The sequence below is a fragment of the Artibeus jamaicensis genome, unplaced genomic scaffold (genome assembly GCF_021234435.1).
Source record: "Artibeus jamaicensis isolate MK-2021 breed Jamaican fruit bat unplaced genomic scaffold, CSHL_Jam_final contig_432, whole genome shotgun sequence".
NCBI classification, from domain to species: domain Eukaryota; kingdom Metazoa; phylum Chordata; class Mammalia; order Chiroptera; family Phyllostomidae; genus Artibeus; species Artibeus jamaicensis.
Window position 1 is genome coordinate 14,403,867 of NW_026521828.1, and position 21,162 is coordinate 14,425,028.

Here is a 21,162-nt window from a genome sequence, read left to right on the forward strand (position 1 = left end):
CCCCTCTGGTCACTGTCCTCCTGTTCTCTATTTCAGTGTCTTTGTTTTTATTCTGCTTGCTTGTTTGCTTTGTTGTTTAGCTTCCTGTTAAAGGTGAGATCATATGGTATTGTCTTTCAACACCTGGCCTATTTCACTCAGCAAAATGCTTTCCAGTTCCATCCATGTTGTTGCAAAGGGTTAGTAGCTCCTTCTTTCTCTCTGCAGCATAGAATTCCATTGTGTATATGTACAACAATTTTTTTGATCCATTCATTTACTGATGGGCACCTAGGTTGCTTCAAACTCTTGGCTATTGTAAATTGTGCTGCTATGAACATTGTGGTGCATAGGTTCTTCGAAATTGATGTTTTGGGATTCTTAGGATATAATCCTAGCAGTGGAATTGCTGTGTCAAAAGACAGGTCAATTTTTATTTTTCTGAGAAAATTCCATACTGTTTTCCATAATGGTTGTACCAGTCTGCAATCCCACCAATAGTGAACTAAGGTCCCCTTTTCCCTACAACCTCTCCAACATTTGTTGTTTGTTGCTTTTTTTATGATAGCCATCCTGACCAGTGTAAAGTGGTATCTCATTGTGGTTTCAACTCACCTGCTTGGAAAGTTTTCACATACCTTCTCTTAGAATCTGTAACTCCTCATCATACTTCTAGGTTTATTAGATCAAAGTGTCCCCAAGCTTCTTGCTTAAGAAGATAATCAAAACATATTTGTGAGGCATCTCTCATGATCTACTTAAAAGTCCCCAGGCAAGACACAGAATACTTCTGTTGCCTGTGTCAGGACATCTGTCTTGCTCCAGAAAGCTTCTCACTCACAAATCAATAAAAGAGACTTAGCTTGATGGCTACATACAGATGGTTTAAAAAATACTTGGTCTGATTCCAATATTCTCAAATTATTACTGTTTGTTTAGTGACTTAAAATGTGGTCTATCTTGGAGAATGTTCCAAGAACATTCCAAGAACACAAGTGTGGTCTATCTTGGAGAATGTGGACTTAGTGAAATGTTCTTTGGGTGGAATGCAGTAAATACCTGTTAGGTCCTTTTAGTCTGTAATGTTGTTCAAGTCTTGTTTTCTTATTGATATTTTTTCTGTCTGGATGTTCTATCCATCATTGAAAGTGGAGTACTGAAATCCTTCACTATTATTTGTTGTTGTGATATACTCTGATTCCTTTCTATTTTTCTATTGTGTCTCTTCTATAGGCACAAAGGGGCTTACATAAAAACATCTTTTAGTCATAACAATGTAATTTAAACTGGTAATAATTTAACTCTAATCACACACAAAAACTCTAAATTTTTATTCCTCTCCCCTCACACTTTTTTAAAATTTATTTTTATTGATTATGCCATTACAGTTGTTCTATCCCCCCCTTCATTCCCCTCCACCCTACCCCCCCATCCCCACCATTACCCCCCCTTTAGTTTATGACCATGTGTCTCAAGTTCTTTAGATTCTATATTTCCCATACTATTCTTGCCCCCCCATCAATTATCTATCTACTGTCTATGCTACTTATTTTCTGTACCTTCTCTCCCCTTCTCCTTCTCCCACTCCCCTATTGCTAACCCTCCATGTGATCTTCATTTCTATGTTTCCACTCCTGATCTAGCTGTTCTTTTAGTTTGTTTTTGTTTTAGGTGTGGTTCTTAATAACTGTGAGTTTGCTGTCCTTTCACTGTTCATGTTTTTTTTAACTTCTTTTTCTTAGATAAGTCTTTTTAACAGTTCATGTAATAAGGGCTTGGTGATGATGAACTCCTTGAATTTGGTCTTATCTGAGAAGCACTTTATCTGTCCTTCCATTCTAAATGAAAGTTTTGCTGGATAGAGCAATCTTGGATGTAGGTCTTTGGATTTCATGACTTGGAATACCTCTTTCCAGCCCCTTCTTGCCTGTAAGGTCTCTTTTGAGAAATCTTCTGACAGTCTGATAGGAACTCCTTTGTAGGTGACTGTCCCCTTAGCTCTTGCTGCTTCTAGGATTCTCTCCTTCATTTTAATCTTGGCTAATGTAATTATGATGTGCCTTGGTGTTTCTCCTTGGGTCCAACTTCTTTGGGACTCTCTGAGCTTCCTGGATTTCCTGGAAGTCTATTTCCTTTGCCAGATTGGGGAAATTCTCCTTTATTATTTGTTTTCCACTGGTGGCTGTTCCTTTCCCCCTTCTGGTACCCCTATAATTTTGATGTTGGAGCGTTTAAAGATGTCCTGGAGGATCCTAAGACTCTCCTCATTTTTTTGAATTCTTGCTTCTTGACTCTTTTCTGTTTGGCCATTATTTGCTTTCTTCTGGTCCCCTCCATTGATTTGAGTCCCAGTTTCCTTTTCATTGCTATTGGTTTCCTGTGCAATTCCATTCATTTCAATTAGTTTCGCCTTCATATGTTTGTTTAATTTGTGGCTATAATCAACCAGTTCTGTGAGGATCCTGATCACCAGTGCTTTAAACTGTGCATCTGAGAGTTTTGCTATTTCTTCATCACTTAGATTTATAGGCTCTGGGGCTTTGAGATCTTCTTGAGCCATCTTTGGTCTGTTCTCACCCATTAAGTATGAGGAGCGGAGCCTTGGACTCTCAGGTCTCTGGGCTGTGACGCTATATGTGGGGACGTGGTCAGAGCGGGGAAATGGTGGCATCTTCTGCTGCTGCTCGCCTGCTCAGTCCCATAGTCTCACCGCCCACTCCCTCGCTTGTCTATCTGCGCACGAAAGCACAGCCACAGTCAACCCACAGCCCTGCTCCCTCTCTGTTTCCCCAAGGTCGCTCACTGAGTTGCTTACTAGGTCCAACTCTGTGCCCGGGTTCTGCGCACCCGAGTCTGTCTGACTGAGTTTTTCTGCACAACCCTCTCCGACAGCTGCTGGTTTCGCCTATTTTACCGGTCAGGCTGAAGAATTTGTTGTTATCAGACTTCCGAAATGTTCAATTTTCTGTGTTCCGGCTGTGTTTTCTGTTGCTAATATTTAGTTGTCTCTAAACTTGGTTGTGAGAGAAGGCACGGCGTCTCCACCTATGCCTCCATCTTGGCAGAAGTTCCCCTCACACTTTGTTACTGGAGTTATAGTTCATCCATTTACAAATTTGATTTTTTTTTATTGTTGAGAAAAAATACATTTTTTATTGTTGAGTTGTAAAAGTTCTTACATATTGCAGATAGAAGTTTTTTATTAAATATATAGTTTGTAAATATTTTCCCAGTGTTATAATTGTTGCTCTTTACAATTTGCTTTTACATCCTACTGGAGAAGGAAAGTGTTATAAAAACTATATATTTAAATCATTTTTATACTTAAATATGCAGTTACCTTTACTTGTGTTTATTTGTAAGGATTCATGTTCCTGTTTACGTGCTCTCACTGTAGCCCGAACTCTCTTAAAATGTCTGGTAGAGAAGCTTAATAGCAAAGGGTTCTTTTTTTCAATTCTGAGAATGTCTTAGTTCCCTTCATTTTTGAGGGATAGTTTTACAGCATATAGGACTATTGACTGACAAACAACAGCTTTGCCATTTACTTTATTTTTAAAACAAGAATCATTTTGCTATAGTAGTATCTCTTAGAAGTAGCATTTAGTTGGATCTTACTTTGTAAGCCATACTAAATTTTTAAAATTTTTGTTACAAAGTTAGGTTTATTCCCATATATCATTATTACTGATACCAGCCTCAATATTACAAATTATGCTATATTTTATGTATTACATGTAACATATAAATATTTCCTGTATTTATATAATTTATATAAACACATAAATACTATATTTGCCGTGTATTTTTCCACATGATTTGTTTCTTTCATTTTTATGTTCCAAAATACTTTTGACATTTAAGAAAATTTATCTTTTTTTTCCAGCAATTAACTTTGTATTTACACCTTCATAGAAGCTTTTGTTCCCTGCTTTCTTATGTGTTCTCCATACATACAGGAACTTGGAAAAAATACAGAGCTATATTATGTTTTTAGATGGAAAATACTTGAATATATAAAAGACAGAAATTGTGGTTCTATTAGCTTGTTTGAACAATTTCATTTGACTCTTAATGAATAATTCTGTAACTGAACAAAATGGCTCTAAGACACAAAAAATATATTACAATATATTTTACATATACATATTATAATATATATACACATACACACATATATTACTATGTTAATATATACGCATACTTTAATATACAATATATTATTATAGAGCATTTTAACATTTAAAAACAATTTAAATCTAAAATTATCTGATAATAACAGGTTGAAATTTTTAAAAATTAAATAATTCAATTGAGTCTAATGTGCTTCTAGTGTAGAAAACTTCTAAGCAGTCATGCTGTATCTAGTTTTCCAAACTCGTCTTTCTTGTTTTGATTCTCTTGCATTTTTTAGGTCACTTGCTTAGAAAACTTGCTCATTGCTTTTCTACCTTAGAATTTATAACCACTCTTATCTTCTGCCTTCCCCACATTTTTGAGTTGATCATATCAAATTGTCTTCAAATTGTCTCTAGTCACGCATGAGCTACTTTAAAGCCTCTGGGTAGAGCACAGAATACCCCTGAGTCTTATCTGCCTCGGGCCCTCTGTCTTACCTGATCCAGCTCCTCAGTCACAGAGAGGTTAAAGAACTCCTCAGCTGGATCAATGGGAATGAAAAGAAAAGTCGAACAAGATAACTGACCTCCCTAGCTGTTAACCTGTCTCTCCACCACCTGCTCTGTGTGAGGCTGGTCATATGGGGGATATAGGGAAGTAGTCCTGTTGTACAGCATTCCTTTCAGAAATAATAGTTCCTGTTTCCCTGAGAAAAACACCGAGATTCAAAGGGAAAGGTTTTCTTTAAATATAGCAAATGTTCTTATAGGCTGACCAAAGGATTGGGAAAGTAAGTAATCCCTTCCTAGGTGTGTAAAAAGAACTTTATTTCTGTGCACTTTCTCTCACATATTTAGGTTATAAATATCATGTTGATCTTAGGGTTGGGAAAAGAAAAAAGGAACTAGTTGACCTTAATTAGGATTGTAGGTCATTGGGGCCATTCCTTTGCAAGTAGTAAACTTTAGAAAAGTTGACCAAGATTCTGTTTGTTCACTGAAAATATATTTTCTTATATCAGCTGACAGGGCCTAGAAATTATTCAAATTCAAAAGGCTTTCTTTCAGTTATTAAAAAGGAAAAAAGATAAAGGATGTTCTGTCTTACTGTTTATATTGAATAGCTATGAAAACCCTAGCCAGTAATCCTGCAAGAAAAAAATTAAAATTTACCAGATTGAAAGGAAAAGGCAATTTTGTCCTTATTCTCAGATAATATGATCATCTATAAAAAATTCAAGAGTGTACAAAAATTACTAGAAATTATAAGGTGAGTGTTGCTAGGTTTAAAAACACAAAACCAGTATACTAATATAAAATATTTTTATACAGACTAGCTACCAAATATAGAAAATTAAAGTGTGAAAACACTATTTATAATAATATTGACAAAAATAATGATAAAACTGACAATAGATGTAAAAGTTTAACTGTACGTTTATAATCATTACATGAGAGAAATTAAAGATGACCTAAATTAATTTAGAGACATGACCTGAATTTGGTCAAAAAACACAGGATTATTAAGATATTCATTCTTGACTTCCAGCTAAGATGGAGGTGTAGGTGGAAACACTATGCCTCCTCGCACAACCAAGTTTAAAGACAATAAAGTTTTAGTAACAAAAATGCAGCCAAAACACAGAAAATTGAACTGTACGGAAGTCCGACAATAACAAACCTTTCAGCCAGACCAGTAAGAGGGGCAGAGTCAGTGGCTGGTGGAGCGGGTTGGACAGGAAAATCGGCCTGACCGACCCAGGAGCATAGGTGGTAGTTGGCAGATCCCAGGTGTGGGGTGGCAATGGACAGACCCAGTGAAGGCAAAAGGCGGTTGGCTGACCGTGCTCACACATTCACACACAGATAAACCAAGCAAAGGAGCAGTGAGACAGACTGCTCAGGCTAGGGCCCCGGCGATGGGAATTAAAGCCTAAAAGCACCAATTGGAAAACCTTCTGGGGTCAAGGTGCCGGGAGAAGCTCCCAGGCTCACAGAGAGTTTGTTGGAGTAACCCACAGGGTCCTGGAGGGTGCACAGGCCCGCAGACCCTGGAGCCAGCACAAGGGGGGCCAGATTTGCTTGTGGGAAGCAGCAAAGGAGACCGAGATCTGAGAGAGAGTAGAACAAATGCCATTTTCCCTCTCTGACCCAGCCCCCACATACAACATCACAACTAAGCAACTGGGTCGCCTCACCCTGGTGAACATTTAAGGCTCCGTCCCTCATATGTAACAGGTGCAAACAGACCAAAACATTATGGTTCAAGAACAGATCAAAGCCCCAGAACCAATAATTCTAAGCAACCAACAAATAGCCAACCTATCAGATGCACAGTTCAAAACACTGGTGATAGGGATGCTCACAGAACTGGTTGGTTTTAGTCAAAAATTAGAGGAATAAATGAAGGATAAACTAATTGAAGTGAAGGGAAATGCACAGGAAACCAATAGTGTTGGAAAGGAAACTGGGACTAAATGAAAACTGAGACTGAACTAAAGGGGGGAATGGTTGGGGGAGGGGTGTGCAGGGTGGAAGGGAATGAAGGGGGGGATAGGACAACTGTAATGGCATAATCAATAAAATATATCTAAAAAAGATATTTATTCTCCTTTATATTAATGCATGTTTACAATACAAGCCCTGCCATATCAATATTAATTCTAGAATTCAAATGAAACTATAAAAGACATAAAATAGCCACACAAATCTGAAAAAGAAGAACATATTCAGAAGGCTATGATGATCTGTTTTCAACATTTATGATAAAGATACAATAATCGATACAGTCTCTTACTAGCCACAAGAAAACAGTTATATCAATGTAACTTAATGTAGATGAGAAAACAAACTCACACAATATGGACAACTGATTTTGACAAAGGTATAAAGTCAAGTGAAGAATAAATAACTGTTCACCAAATGATGCTTGGACATTTGGATACTCATATTCAACAAATAAACCGAAATCTGTACTTCACACCATATACCAAATGAAAAATTATATATGTATATATCAAATATAGCTACACATATTAATTGATTCAGTAATTAATGACCTTCCAAAAAGACCACCATGCCCAGTGGCATCACTCATAAATTCTACCAAATTTTAAGAAATAATACAATTTTTCCACAATTCTTTGAGAAAACAGAAGCAGAGAGAATACTTCTAAGTTATTCTATGAAGCCAGCATTGCCTTAATATGAAAACCAGATAAACATATTATAAGAATGGAAAACAACAAAACAATATCTCTCATAACTATAGATGCAAATATTCTCAACAATGTATTAGCAAACCAATTCCAATAACGAATAAAAAATTTTATACTATGACCAACTTAGATGTATTCCAGACATGAAAGACTAGTTCAACATTTAAAAAATCAATGTACCTTTTGCAACAACATGGATGGAACTGGAAAGCATTATGCTGAGTGAAATAGGCCAGGCATTGAAGGACAAATACCATATGATCTCACCTTTGACAGGAAGCTAAAGAATAAAACAAACAAGCAAACAGAATAAAAACAAAGACACTGAAATAGAGAACAAGTGGGCAGCGACCAGAGGGGAGAGGGAAGGAAACTTAAGGGGAAAAAGGGGGGAGGGATTTTGAGGAACAAGTATGGAAAGACACAGAGATGAGGACTGGGGGGGGAATGGGAGGGAGGGGGGAGACCGGGCGGGGGGGTACGGTGGGATGGGAGAAATAGATTAAAAAAAAATGTACTTGAAAAGTAACTAAATAAAATAATATTAAAAAAAATAAATAAAAATCAATGTAATTCATCATACCTAGGAGTTAAAGGATAAAAATTATATGTTTATACCAATTTACATTGTAAAAGTACTTGCTTATAATAAAAACTCTTGGTAAACTAGGAGGAAAAAGTGATTTCCTCAACTTGATACAAAACATCTATAAAAACTACAACTACCAATAATGCCAGTAATGAGGCAATGATGCCCTCTATCACTACTGCTATTCAGCATCTCACTGACATTTCTAGCTAATAACAGAAGAAAATGAAATTTTTAAAATAAAGATTGGGAAAAAGTGATAAAACTATTATCAGCAGGTGACATGACTGGAAGTGTAGAAAGTCCCCCTAAATTTAACTCCCAAATCCCAGAATTAGGTACGTGTGTACAATTGCAGTAAACAAGGTCAATATACAAAGTCAGCTGCACTCTTACACACCAGCAATGAACAACTGAATTTTAAATTTTAAAAGAACAATATCATTTACAATAGCACCAAAAAATTAGATTTTACCTAACAACATATGTTCAAGGTCTGTTTTACAGAAATCTATAAAAAATTATCAAAAGAGATTTCTTTAAATTGAGGGCTATTTACATGTTTATTTATGGGAATATTCAATATTATTAAAATTTCAATTCTTCCCAATTTGATCTATAGGTTCCATGTGATCCCAATCAAAACCACGACAAGTAATTTTGTAGATATTTGCAACCTGGTTCTAAGGATTATATAGAAAGCCAAATGGCTGAAATATCAAAGACATGGTAAAATGTACATCTTCTAGGGATGGGAAAAGCATGTAAAGTTTCTCCTATAATATTTGAGGTACATTCTCTATTATCAGAAGTCTGGGGTCACTTGAAATTTCCCTTTAGATTAGGGGTTGGGCAGCATGGAGGCTCTTCATCTGTTTTATTTTCAATCAGCAAAATACCCTCCCTTTTCTTCTCATTTTTCAGGGATCCCACCTCTCAGCACCCTAATTACATTTGTCATAAGCACTCTTTTTAACCCATGGCAGTCTGTGCCCTCCTAGTTTGTAAAATGGCATGCTAAAGCCTCCAAGTTATTATCTTGTTCTCCCACCTCATCTACTAACCCTGAATCTAGCAGAGTAGTGGACAAGGGCACATCCTTGTCTAATCTCAGCTCTTCTTTCAGCTTTCTAACTTGGGCTTTTGGCTGTCACTGGGCATCTGGGCCAGCTCACTGCAGTGGCTTTTCTTTTCCCCTCTTTGCTACAGTTCACCCTGGAGCAGTTTTGTAAACACTGCATAAATCAGCAACATTTAGGGGCCCACAAGTATCTAACACACAAGGAGGTCCCGATGGCCAATTCGGGATTTCCCCATTCCTTTGGTCTCCTAGCTGGCCAGCCTATGGCTGGTTTGCAACCTCAGGAGGTCCCTGGTTGAAACCCAGCGTTGGGGGCTCCGTACCCCAAGCCAGGAGAAATTGAAGAGAGGAACACCGCTCCACGTGGGCTGGTAGCAGGTCAAAAAGCAAAGGAACTTACCCACACTTGTCTTGGGTGCCTGCAAGCCAAGAGGATCTCAGCCATGCTGACCACCAGAATGGTAAAAATTTACATGGAGGCCTAAATGGGGTTCAGCCATGTACACTCTCCTGCTCATCTCAACACCTGCTTTTTCAAGGTGCTTCTGGAAAATGGCTCTGCAGGGGAATGGCCAGTGGAACCGCCAAAGGGCAGAATGCACTTTTCAGGTCAGGGGGGCATGAGATGAGCTTCAAGCACCCAGGGCCAGCTTACTGGCCAACTGGCAGTAGTGTTCTCTTTATTTTACTTTAAAGGGATAATGTTTTATTTAAATGGGATAATACAAAAAGGTGAAAAGAAGTAATATCTTCCATCATCCAGAGGCAATCACTTTAAATATTTTGGGTTGTTATCTTCTATTCATTATTCATCTTTTCAAAAAAAATTTTGACCATGGAATATATACACAAATTTTATGTACTTATTAGACTTCCATCTTATAATTATAAAATCAATAAAGCCATCATCTAGAATGGCTATCATTAAAAAGAGAGTTCTAATAATAATGGGTAAGAATTTGGAAGAATTGGAACTGGAAGAATTTATTCATTACTGGTGGAAATATTAGGGGATATGTCCTCTTTATAAAAAAATTTGGCTAGGTCTTAAATAAAAGTTCGACATAACATGACTGTATGAACCATCCATTCAACTCCTAGGCATTTATCCAAGACAAGTGAAAATGTATGTCCATTGCAACATGTTATACGAGAGCTAAAAAGTGGAAACAACCCAATGTCCATTAATTAGTGAAGAAATAAACAAAATGATGTCCATCAAAATGGAGTATTAGTCATGATTAATAACTCATGAACTACTGATATATGCTACAATATGGAAGAATCACAAAAATATTATATAAAGTGAAGGAAGCAGACACGATGGATGATATAGTGTTTCATTATGCTCATATGAAGTGTCCAGAAAAGCCAAAGCAATAAAAATAAAATGTAGATTGGTGGTTTCCTGGTGCTGAGGCCTGGAAGTGGGAGTGATGACCAAAAGGTAAGAAGAGAGAACTTCACCAGATGATATGTTTTAAAATTGAGTTGTGGTGATTATATGTCTCTGTGTATTGACAAAAATCATTGTATTCTACCTAAAAATAGTTATGTTTTGGGTATGTAAATACCACAATAAAGATGTTTAGAAAGCAATAAAATAAGATGTATGTTAAAACTTCTTTTTATTATCAAAATATCATGTTTTAAGTATTGTTAGGGTCCAAATTTCTTTTTTATTGAGACTAAAATATAAAGCCAATGTCTACCTAGTAAGATTCTTATAGGAACTAAGTTAGATAACATGTGGAAAGCTGTTCTCAGGGTTTTGTGGAAAGCAGTGACTCAGTGGAGAATAGTTTCCATGTTAGAATGGGCAATATTTTAACTAGCACACCGAAAGCTCCTAGAGGATAGTGATTTATCTACTTGTGCTTAACTTTTTCTTAGCATCTTACCTTAGGGCATAATGCATCATAGGTTTTTATACATGTGTAATATACATATAAAGAATATGTGTATGGATATATCAGTGCTCACTAAAATTAAAAAAAATTTTAATTGTGGTACAATTTACGCATATGACATTTACCACCATAACCAATTTTAAGTGTGCAGTTTATTAATATTTAGTACATTGCCATTATCGAGCCCCAATTCCAGGTCTATTTTCATTTTGTGAAACTGAAATTTTTTACATATTGAACAACTATCATCTCCTTTCCCCCTAGGCCCTAGAAACCACCATTCTACTTTCTGGCTCTACCACTACTCTTGGAACCTCATATAAGTGGATCATACAGTATTTGTCCTTTTGTGACTGGCTTATTTCGCTTAGCAGAATGTCCTTGAGTTTTGTACATGTCGTGGTGTGTGTCAGAAGTTCCTTCCTGTTTAAGGCTGAATGATGCTCCATTGTATGCATATGCACATTTTGTTTACCCATTTATTTGTCAGTAGATGCTTATGTTGCTTTCACCTCTTGGCTATTGTGAATAATGCTGTTATAAACAAACATCGGTATGTAAATATCTCTTTGAGACCTTGCCTCCAATTATTTTAAGAATATGCCCAAAAGTAGAATTACTGAATCCCGTGGTAATTTTGTTTTGATTTTTTGAGAAATCAGGGACTTCCAGCCAAGATGGATATGTAAGTAGACACACTGTGCCTCTTCACACAACCAAAATAAGGACAACAACTTAAAAATAAACAAACAAATAAAAACCCAGTACTGACAGAAATTGAACTGTATGGAAGTCTGACAACCAAGGAGTTAAAGTAGACACATTCATCCAGACTGGTAGGAGGGGCAAAGTTGGGCAGCCAGGCAGAGAGGGGTCGAAGTAAGGCAGCAGGGGGTGGACACAGTGAGGCAGCGGATTGTCAAGAGGCACAGCACGCAAGGTGGCTGATGGGTCAGGTGGTCCCACATTCATGTGTAGATAAACCAGGCAAAACTGGGGAGCGAGACAGACCACCCAATCCAGAGCTCTAGCTTGGGGAAATAAAGCTTCAAAACACCAACTGAAAACACCTGTGGGGTTTGAGATGCTGGAAAACACTCCCAGCCTCACAGGAGAGTTCATTGGAGAGACCCACAGGGTCCTAGAATGCACACAAGCCCACCCACATGGGAACCAGCACCAGAAGAGCCCAATTTGCTTGCAAGTTGGGAAGTGGGGGAAGTGACTGAAATCCAGCAAAGCGTGGAGTAAGTGCCGTGTTCCCTTTCAAACCCCTGCCCCACATACAGTGTCACAACCCAGCAACTGGGTTGCCCCACCCTGGTGAATACCTAAGGCTCTGCCCCTCACTATGTAACAGGCATGTCAAGACAAAAGAAATGGTCCAAACAAAAGAACAGATCAAAGCTAGATCAAAGCTCCAGAAAAAATACAACTTAGCAACAAAGAGGTAGCCAACCTATCAGATGCACATTTCAAAACACTGGTAATCAGGATGCTCACAGAATTGGTTGAATTTGGTCACAAACTAGATGAAAAAATGAAGGCTACACTAATTGAAATGAAGGAAAATGTACAGGGAACCAACAGTGATGGGAAGGAAACTGGGACTCAAATCAATGGAGTGGACCAGAAGGAAGAAAGAAACATCCAACCAGAAAGAATGAAGAAACAAGAATTCAAACAAATGAGGAGAGGCTCAGGAACCTCCAAGACATCTTTAAACATTTCAATATCTGAATTATAGGAGCACCAGAAGAAGAAGAAGAGCAACAAGTGCAAAAGTTATTTGAACAAATAATAAAGGAGAAGTTCCCCAATCTGGCAAAGGAAATAGACTTTCAGGAAGTCAAGGAAGTTGAGAGAGCCCCAAAGAAGTTGGACCCAAGGAGGAACACACCAAGGCACATCATAATTACATTAGCCAAGATTAAAATGAAGAGGAGAACCCTAGAAGCAGCAAGAGATAAGGAGGCAGTTACCTACAAAGGAGTTCCCATCAGACTGTCAGCTAATTTCTTAAAAGAGTGACATTACAGGCAAGAAGGGGCTGGAAAAAAGTATTCCGAGTCATGAAATCCAAAGAGCTACATCCAAGATTGCTCTATCCAGCAAAGCTTTCATTTAGAATGGAAGGGCAGGTAAAGTTCTTTCAGATAAGGTCAAGTTCAAAGAGTTAATCATCACCAAGCCCTTATTATATGAAATGTTAAAGGGACTTATCTAAGAAAAAGAAGATAAAAACATGTACAGTAAAGTGACAGAAAACTCACAATAATTAACAACCACACCTAAAAACAAAACAAAAACAAGCTAAGCAAACAACTAGAATAGGAACAAAACCATAGGAATGAAGAACACATGGAGGAGTGGGAGTGGGAAGTGGGAGGAGCAGAGAGGGGGAAAAGGTACAGAGAATAAGTAGCATAGATGGTAGGTAGAAAATAGATGGGGGAAGGTAAGGAATAATATAGGAAATGTAGAAGCCAAGAACTTATGAGTATGATACATGGACATGAACCAAAGTGGGGGAATGTGGGAGGGAGAGAGTGTGCAGGGTGGAGGGGAGTGAAGGGGGGAAAATGGAACAACAGTAATAGCATAATCAATAAAATATATTTTTTAAAAATCACCAGTATTTTTCTATAGTGGCTGTGCCATTCTGTGCTCCCCAATACTGTGCAGTGTTGCTCCACATCTTTTGCCAGGACTTTGCCAAGTGTCTTCTGTGTTCAAAAACACAGAAACAATTGTTTCTGTTTTTGATATGGCCATTCTATGTGCATGTGGTGTTATCTCATTGTGGCTTTTATTTACTTCTTGAAGAACTTTTTGAATACAAGATCTTTTTTGAAAATTATATTTTACTGATTATGCTTTACAGTTGTCCCATTTTTTCTCCCCTTTATCCTCCCCCTGCACCACCTCTCCCACCAGCATTCTCCCCTCTTCATGTCTATGGGTCATACATATAAATTCTCGGGCTTCTCCATTTTTCTATACTATTCTTAACCTCCACCTACCTATTGTGTACCTACTATTTATGCTGCTTATTCCTTGTACCTTTCCCCCATTCTCCCTCACCCCTTTATGAGGAAAAAGGTCATGAAACTGGCTGACTGCCTTTTTACAATATAATTCCTAAAATTAACACTCCAGTGAGTATTTTCTTTAAGAATTAATAAGATATTTTAAATAAAGAAATAGCCTCTACACAGATCACACACATCAATAAAAATGTGAAAAATATCTACCTCAAAAGAGCATGCTTGTTATAATATATATGGCAGATTGATACTTATCTTCCAGTCATCAATCTATATTTCTGTCATTAAAATCATCTTTAAATAAGCATTTGGCCCTTGAAGCTAAGGGTTGCCTCTTTTTAGTTCTGAATTGGAAAGAAAGGGAAAAGCATTACTCTTATGCCACAATGGATATCCTGTGTTGTGAAAAAGTGTCTCCTAGCATTCAGAGATCATTCACCTATCACTTACTTATGAAAAAAAAAGAATATGAGAAGGTAAACTTTTCCCAAGCCTCAGAAATCATATAGTATGTTTGAATAGATTCTTCATTCAGTTACAGAATTTAACTTATAATTCATTGATTAATTAAAGTTCTTATTGCCTAGTATTCATGATCATAAACTTAACCTTATGTGTTTTTTAGAATTCAATTTTCCAGACGTAGTTCCTTGAAGAATTTGATTCTTTAGGATAGAAAGAAGCCAAAGAATCTGATTTTTGTTAAATACTTAGGTTATGAATTACTTGCTCACCTTTGAAATATTGCTTTGATTATAGTTAGCCATGTTTTAACTTAAAAGAAAGGCATTTTAATAAGGGTAACATCACTTAACAACTTTAATGATGTAACAACTTTAATGAGTAAAATATTTATTATTTTAAATTACAATCATTTTGCTCTAACATGCAATTAAGACAGTAGTTTTTCAAGCTGTCATCAAATAATCAGAGAATCAAAATCCTGAAGTCACAGGCACTTAGAGTTGGAAAAATCTTTGAATGCTCTATATCCCATTTTCTGTCATGTAGAATTCACCTGGTCATCTTTGAATTAAAGGCTCTGATTGTGAAGACTCTGATTGTCTGTAAGATGCGCAAAAAAATGTGAATACAATAAAAGCCATAGTGATGCGCAGCCCCATCAATGTTCACACCTACCAAAATGTACAAAATCAAATTTCTTTATATTTTTTCTATAGAGAAAGAGGGAGACAAATTACAGAGTTTCAAGAAAGGAATGTAGTGTATTATATATTTTTAATATTAAAAAGGAAATTAATGAAAAATTGGTGAAATCCAAATCAATTCTGTAGGTTAGTTAATAGTGACATATTAATGTTAATTTCTTAGTTTGGACAAGTGTGTTAGGGTTCTGTGAGTGTGAACCTTAGGAGGAACAGGGCAAATGATACAGAAACTTGATACTATCTTTTATATTTTACTGTAAATCTAAAAACTTCCCCCCAAAAAATTATGTCTAAAAAAGTACTTTAACTATCTGAGTAGTATTGCTGTAGAAAGTACTTTCATTTCTACAAGTTTGATTATATGTTGCATAGATTGGATCCATTTCTATGGTGCAAAAAATGTAGATCATATGCATACAAAAAAGCAATTCTCAAAAAGGAGGACTTGAACATGGAACATGATGGAGAGATGGTGCTTGACTTTCAGAAGCAGATGAGCTCTGACTGTTCCTGAAGGCACATAACTTTTCTTACATACTTAGTCTTCACTCTGTCTTGGAACCCACACAGATCTGAGTGAGAAGAGATTGGATACCATCTTAGTGGGTCTTCAGCTGCCAATTTGGGGGATTAAATGTGCAACAATTTTATGAAAGATGAGAAGGGAGATAGAAATGCTGGTGGAACTATTAGCAAATTTCTTCAAAGTGGAGACAGGAAGAGATATTGGATAGAGATGTTGTAGAATGTCATACTCTTCAAGGAAGATTCAGAGTTTGTCATGGTATAGGAAACCTATCCGCATAGTACAGTGAATGTAGCCCAGCTCCTGATTCGGAAAACCGATGTGGAGCGAATTGATACACAGGAGGTCTCTCTCTCACTCAGAGAGCGGCCATGCTGTCCCTTTTTCTCCACAGGACTTCTGTAGTCCATGTGAATTTGTTCGTGAAAGCCACAACACATGGACCCCATGGGCTGGAGTCTGCATCATCATGGATTTCAGGAGATAATGTGGGCCATAAGAGGAGTCCCTTACTAGCATGGATGGCCCCTTTGTGATGGATTTCAGAGTGCAGTGATCAGCTTTGGTTCTTGCATAATTATGCTCCCTGCAGCTAGAGGCCTGCATGGGTCAGTATCATGACCACCATTGGCATCTACCATTCTGCATCTGGGCTTTGGAATCACATTATATTGATTGACACTCTGTTATTAGTAACTCATAATTAAGTTCAATTAATTGATTTATACATTGGCACAATTTTAAGCAAAATTATAGTGGAAGCTCAAATACAAAATTACTTTTAGAAACAAGAACTTCAGGACAAGGGACAAGCATCATTCCTCATGTTTTACAGAGATCTTCAGTTATTTTCTATATACGTTCTGACTAGGTAATCAGCAACACAGGTTTCGCTAGCACTTTGCTGCCACTGTATCCCTTGGTAGAGCAAATGTTTGCTATTGTGTGCTTACATCCACTCAAGATACATTGATACATTTGTTGCCATACGTTTTTTGCATTGGTTGCATAGATTAGATCCAATTCAATGGAATGTTGCATCCACCGTCACGAGAAACAGAGGTTTGGAGACTTTCAGAATTTTCAAGATGTTACTTTATTGGCCAAGTTTTACCTGCGCAGGGGCGAGCTCTCTGAGTGTCCGAGGACACTATGCTCAGGAGAGCTGCAGATGAGAGCCGCGCCCCGGCGCTTACAGCTATGTCCTTATATAGGGGTATGCAAGCAAGCTTTGAACAGAAGCAGATGTGGCTGTTAGCTATTGGCTAGCTCTAAACAGCTGATTGCCATTGGCTTATTAGGGAAATTCAAAAGGCTCTTAAAAATTTCCCTGTTCCTGGTCAGCCTAAATTTAGTTCCTGGTCAGCCTAACTTTATCTGGGGCTCGTTCAGGATTGTCCCTTTTCAACATCTGTTTTGGACCTCAACATTCCCCCATTTCTTTTGGTCATGGATCAAACCCTTGATTCCTCGTCTATGGGTAGGATTGTATAAGGTTGGGACAAAACCATTAGCTATCTTTATTAATATAAACAGTAAGAGGGGACCTGCTATAGCATTGCCAGCCAAGGGGAGGTCTTTCAATTCCTCCCCCTGGGGTCCAATGTCCCCTTGAGACTATTGTTTCACAACCCCAGCTTTTACAATAATAGTCACTATCCCCTCCGCAGTCCCTTGTCCATTTGCTGGGTGGTTCTGGACACCCATATGCTCCTGAGTAGTATAAGTTCTTGTTCTTCTGAGATGCATCACAAGCAGGGCCTTTTCCTAAGGCCATCACAGTTTCTCCTCCGAGTGGTCCCTTATGTCCTTCACTGCCCCTATAGCCTGACATCCAACTGAGGAACAATAGTAGAGAGTGAGCTTTAAGGGTTCATCTGGGTTCCTCTTGGCACGCCATTCTCTGGACGTCTCACCTGGGTCTTCTGCTGGCTTTATATGAGCTAATATAACCTGGGCGCTCTGCGGCGATATCTACCCAGACATCAATATACACAAATTGATCAGGGTGGGGGACTCGGTAGACAGTGGCTCAAACAGTAAAGAGGACGGGCAAATCAAAAGTGCCCTCAGTCGGCCAACCGACATCAAAGGTCGGCCATTCAAGTTCGCTCAGGGTCCGGAGGACCTTGTGTGCTTACATCCATTCAGTGCAGAAGATACATTTGTTGCCATACGTTTTTTGCATTGGTTGCATAGATTAGATCCAATTCGATGGAACAAGTTACTAGTTGAGGCAGATATAGTTGACAGTTTGGCTGTTAAACATAGAAAGACAACACAATGTGTCAAGGCATGAAACCTTGAATAAAATTGTATTTCATCTTAATATGAAATGCCATGCATCAAAATTGAAACAATAAAGTCTACATATAGTTTTAAAAACTAACATTCACAGTCCAAATATCTATAAAAGTAAACCATATCCCACTTAAAAGAAAAATATTATTAATATGTTTTTATAAACCTGCTATCATTTTGGGAAAGGTCATAGAACTTGCTGGATGTGCTTTGCCAATGTAGAGACCAAAATCCTCACTTCCCTTGACATCTTTCTCCTTCTGAATTGAAAAAAAAAATCACAAAACTCAATTTTTCTAGTTATCATTTCCCTGTCTTTATTGATTTGTGTACTTACTATATAAATATGTGTGTGTATATTTGTGCATGTGTGTAGAAACAAATAGAAATACAACTTAAGTGTTGGCAATATTGATAATTTTCTTTTTTTTTACTTTTTCTTTATTGATTATGGCATTACATTTGTTCAATTTCCCCTCCTCCATTCCCCTCCACCCTGCACACCCCTTCCCCACCATTCTTCCCCTGTAGTTCATGAACATGTGTCTCAAGTTCTTTAGATTCTATATTTCCCCTATAATTCTTACCCTCTCCCCTATCTATTTTCTATCTACTGTCTATGCTACTTATTTTCTGTACTTTCTCCCCCCTTCTCCTTCTCCCACTCCCCTGTTGCTAACCCTCCACGTGATCTTCATTTCTATGGTTCACTCCTGATCTAGCTGTCCTCTTAATTTGCTTTTGTTTTAGGTGTGGTTGTTAATAACTGTGAGTTTGCTGTCCTTTCACTGTTCATCTTTTTTATCTTCTTTTCTTAGGTAAGTCCCTTTAACATTGCATATAATAATGGCTTGGTGATGATGAACTTCTTGAATTTGATCTTATCTGAGAAGCACTTTATCTGTCCTTCTGTTCTAAATGAAAACTTTGCTGGATAGAGCAATCTTAGTTGTAGGTCTTTGATTTTCATGACTTGTAATACTTCTTTCCAGCCCCTTCTTGCCTGTAAGGTCTCTTTTGAGAAATCAGCTGACAGTCTGATGGGAAGCCCTTTGTAGGTGACTGTCCCCTTATCTCTTGCTGCTTCTAGAATTCTCTCTTGCATTTTAATCTTGGCTAATATAATGATGATGTGCCTTGGTGTATTCCTTCTTGGGTCCAACTTCTTTGGTACTCTCTGAGCTTCCTGGATTTCCTGGAAGTCTATTTCCTTTGCCAGATTGGGGAAATTCTCCTTTATTATTTGTTCAAATAAGTGTTCCACTCATGGCTGTTCCTCTTCCCCTTCTGGTACCCCTATAATTCAGATGCTGGAACGTTTAAAGATGTCCTAGAGGTTCCTAAGCCTCTCCTCATTTTTTTGAATTTTTGTTTCTTCATCCTTTTCTGTTTGGTCATTTTTTTTCCTCCTTCTGGTCCACTCCTTTGATTTGAGTCCCAGTTTCCTTTCTATTGCTATTGGTTTCCTGTGTATTTCCATTCATTTCAATTAGTTTAGCCTTCATATATTCCTCTAATTTGTGACTGTAATCAACCAGTTCTGTGAGCATCCTGATCACCAGTGTTTTGAACTGTGCATCTGAAAGTTTAGCTATTTCTTCATTGCTTAGATTTATCGGCTCTGAGTTGTTCTTGAGCCATGTTTTGATCTGTTCGTGCCTGTTACCTACGAGGAGAGTCTCCTTGGTGTTTCCTGGGGTGGGGCCACACAGGTCGCAGGTTTGTGACACTGTATATGGGGGCAGGGTCAGAGAGGGAGCAAGGCTGTCTTCTCTGCTCGCCCAGTCAGTCTGCCTCACCGCTCACTGCTTGCCCCCGCCTGCTTATCCGAGCACGAATGTGCGAGTCTGCCACCCTGAGCCAGTTGCTGGGGCCTGGGAGATTTGTCTCAACACTAGCCTCTTCACTGGTTTATCTCCTTGCAAATGCCTGACTGACTGCAGACAGCCAGCAGCGCCTCTTCCCTGGGTTCCGCCTGTAGCTAGCTCACACCTGGGATCCGTGCCCCTGGCTGCCTGTGCACCACCGGGATCTCTTTTGTCCAACTGGCTCCGCTGCTGCTTTTGCCCCTCTCACCAGTTTAGCTGAGTGGTCTGTTGTTTGTGGACTTCGTATTTGATTTTCTGTGTGGTTTGGTTGTGTTTATTATTGTTAAAACTTTATTGTTTTTAGATTTGGTTGTGCGAGGATGAAAAGTATTCCCACCTATGCCTCCATCTTGGCGGAAGTTCAATAATTTTCATAAATAAACATTTCTGTGTATATGCTTACATTAACTGCTTTTAACAATGCTTCATCACTAGGTTCAGTCAGATATTTAGAGCTGTTTAATTTTTTCACCTCTGTGTAATATTACCCTAACATAATAATTATATAGAAATTATTATTTTATCGACACTTAAATATGTATTTACATTGGCTCATTTTTACTCTTTTTGTGCTAATATGAACACCATAGTACCCTTTGACCCTTTTCAAATATTTGTATAAACAACATTTATGTCCATTTATTAAATTTTTTTGTAATGGGGTATGCCCATTTTGTGTTGTCTAAATAAGGACAAATGGTTTTACAAGGCTGCTTAGTCCCCAATTCTTGACTTTAGTATAAAAATAACACTTTTTTTTACCTTTTGAAAGATCTCTCTATTCTATATTTTGTTTGATGAATTTTGCTATTCAAATTTACATATTAAAAAGTTAATTGTTTATCTTTTTACACTTCCATCAATATTAGCTTACTGGAACTATGAAGTTTGAGTATGATAGTTCAGGTGCAAAAGAATTTTCTGCAACCAATACATAAATGAAAAAGTTAATAAAGAGGAAGGAGGAGGAGAATAAGGAGGAGAAAGTCAAAGTAGGGGGAAGAAGAGGGAGGAGAAAGAGAGAAAGGGAGAGGGGGGAAGGAAGAGGATGATGAGGAGAGGAGAGAAGAATAGCAGGAGAACAAGGAAGAGGAAGTGGGGTAGGGTTAGGAAAAGGAGAAGAGTCAAACAAAACCCATGTCTCTAAACAGCTGAAACATATGTAGATTGCTTCCTCCAGACTCCTGCAAGTAATGTGGCAAGATTTTAATGCCATTAGCAAAAGAGAAAATATATGAAGTAATATCAAAATTGAAAATATTTTAAAATTCCCAATTATTGTCTCTATGAGAAATAATTTCATTTATTATTTTTAATAATTCCTAACATCCTTCTTCGAAGATACCAGTGGTTTTC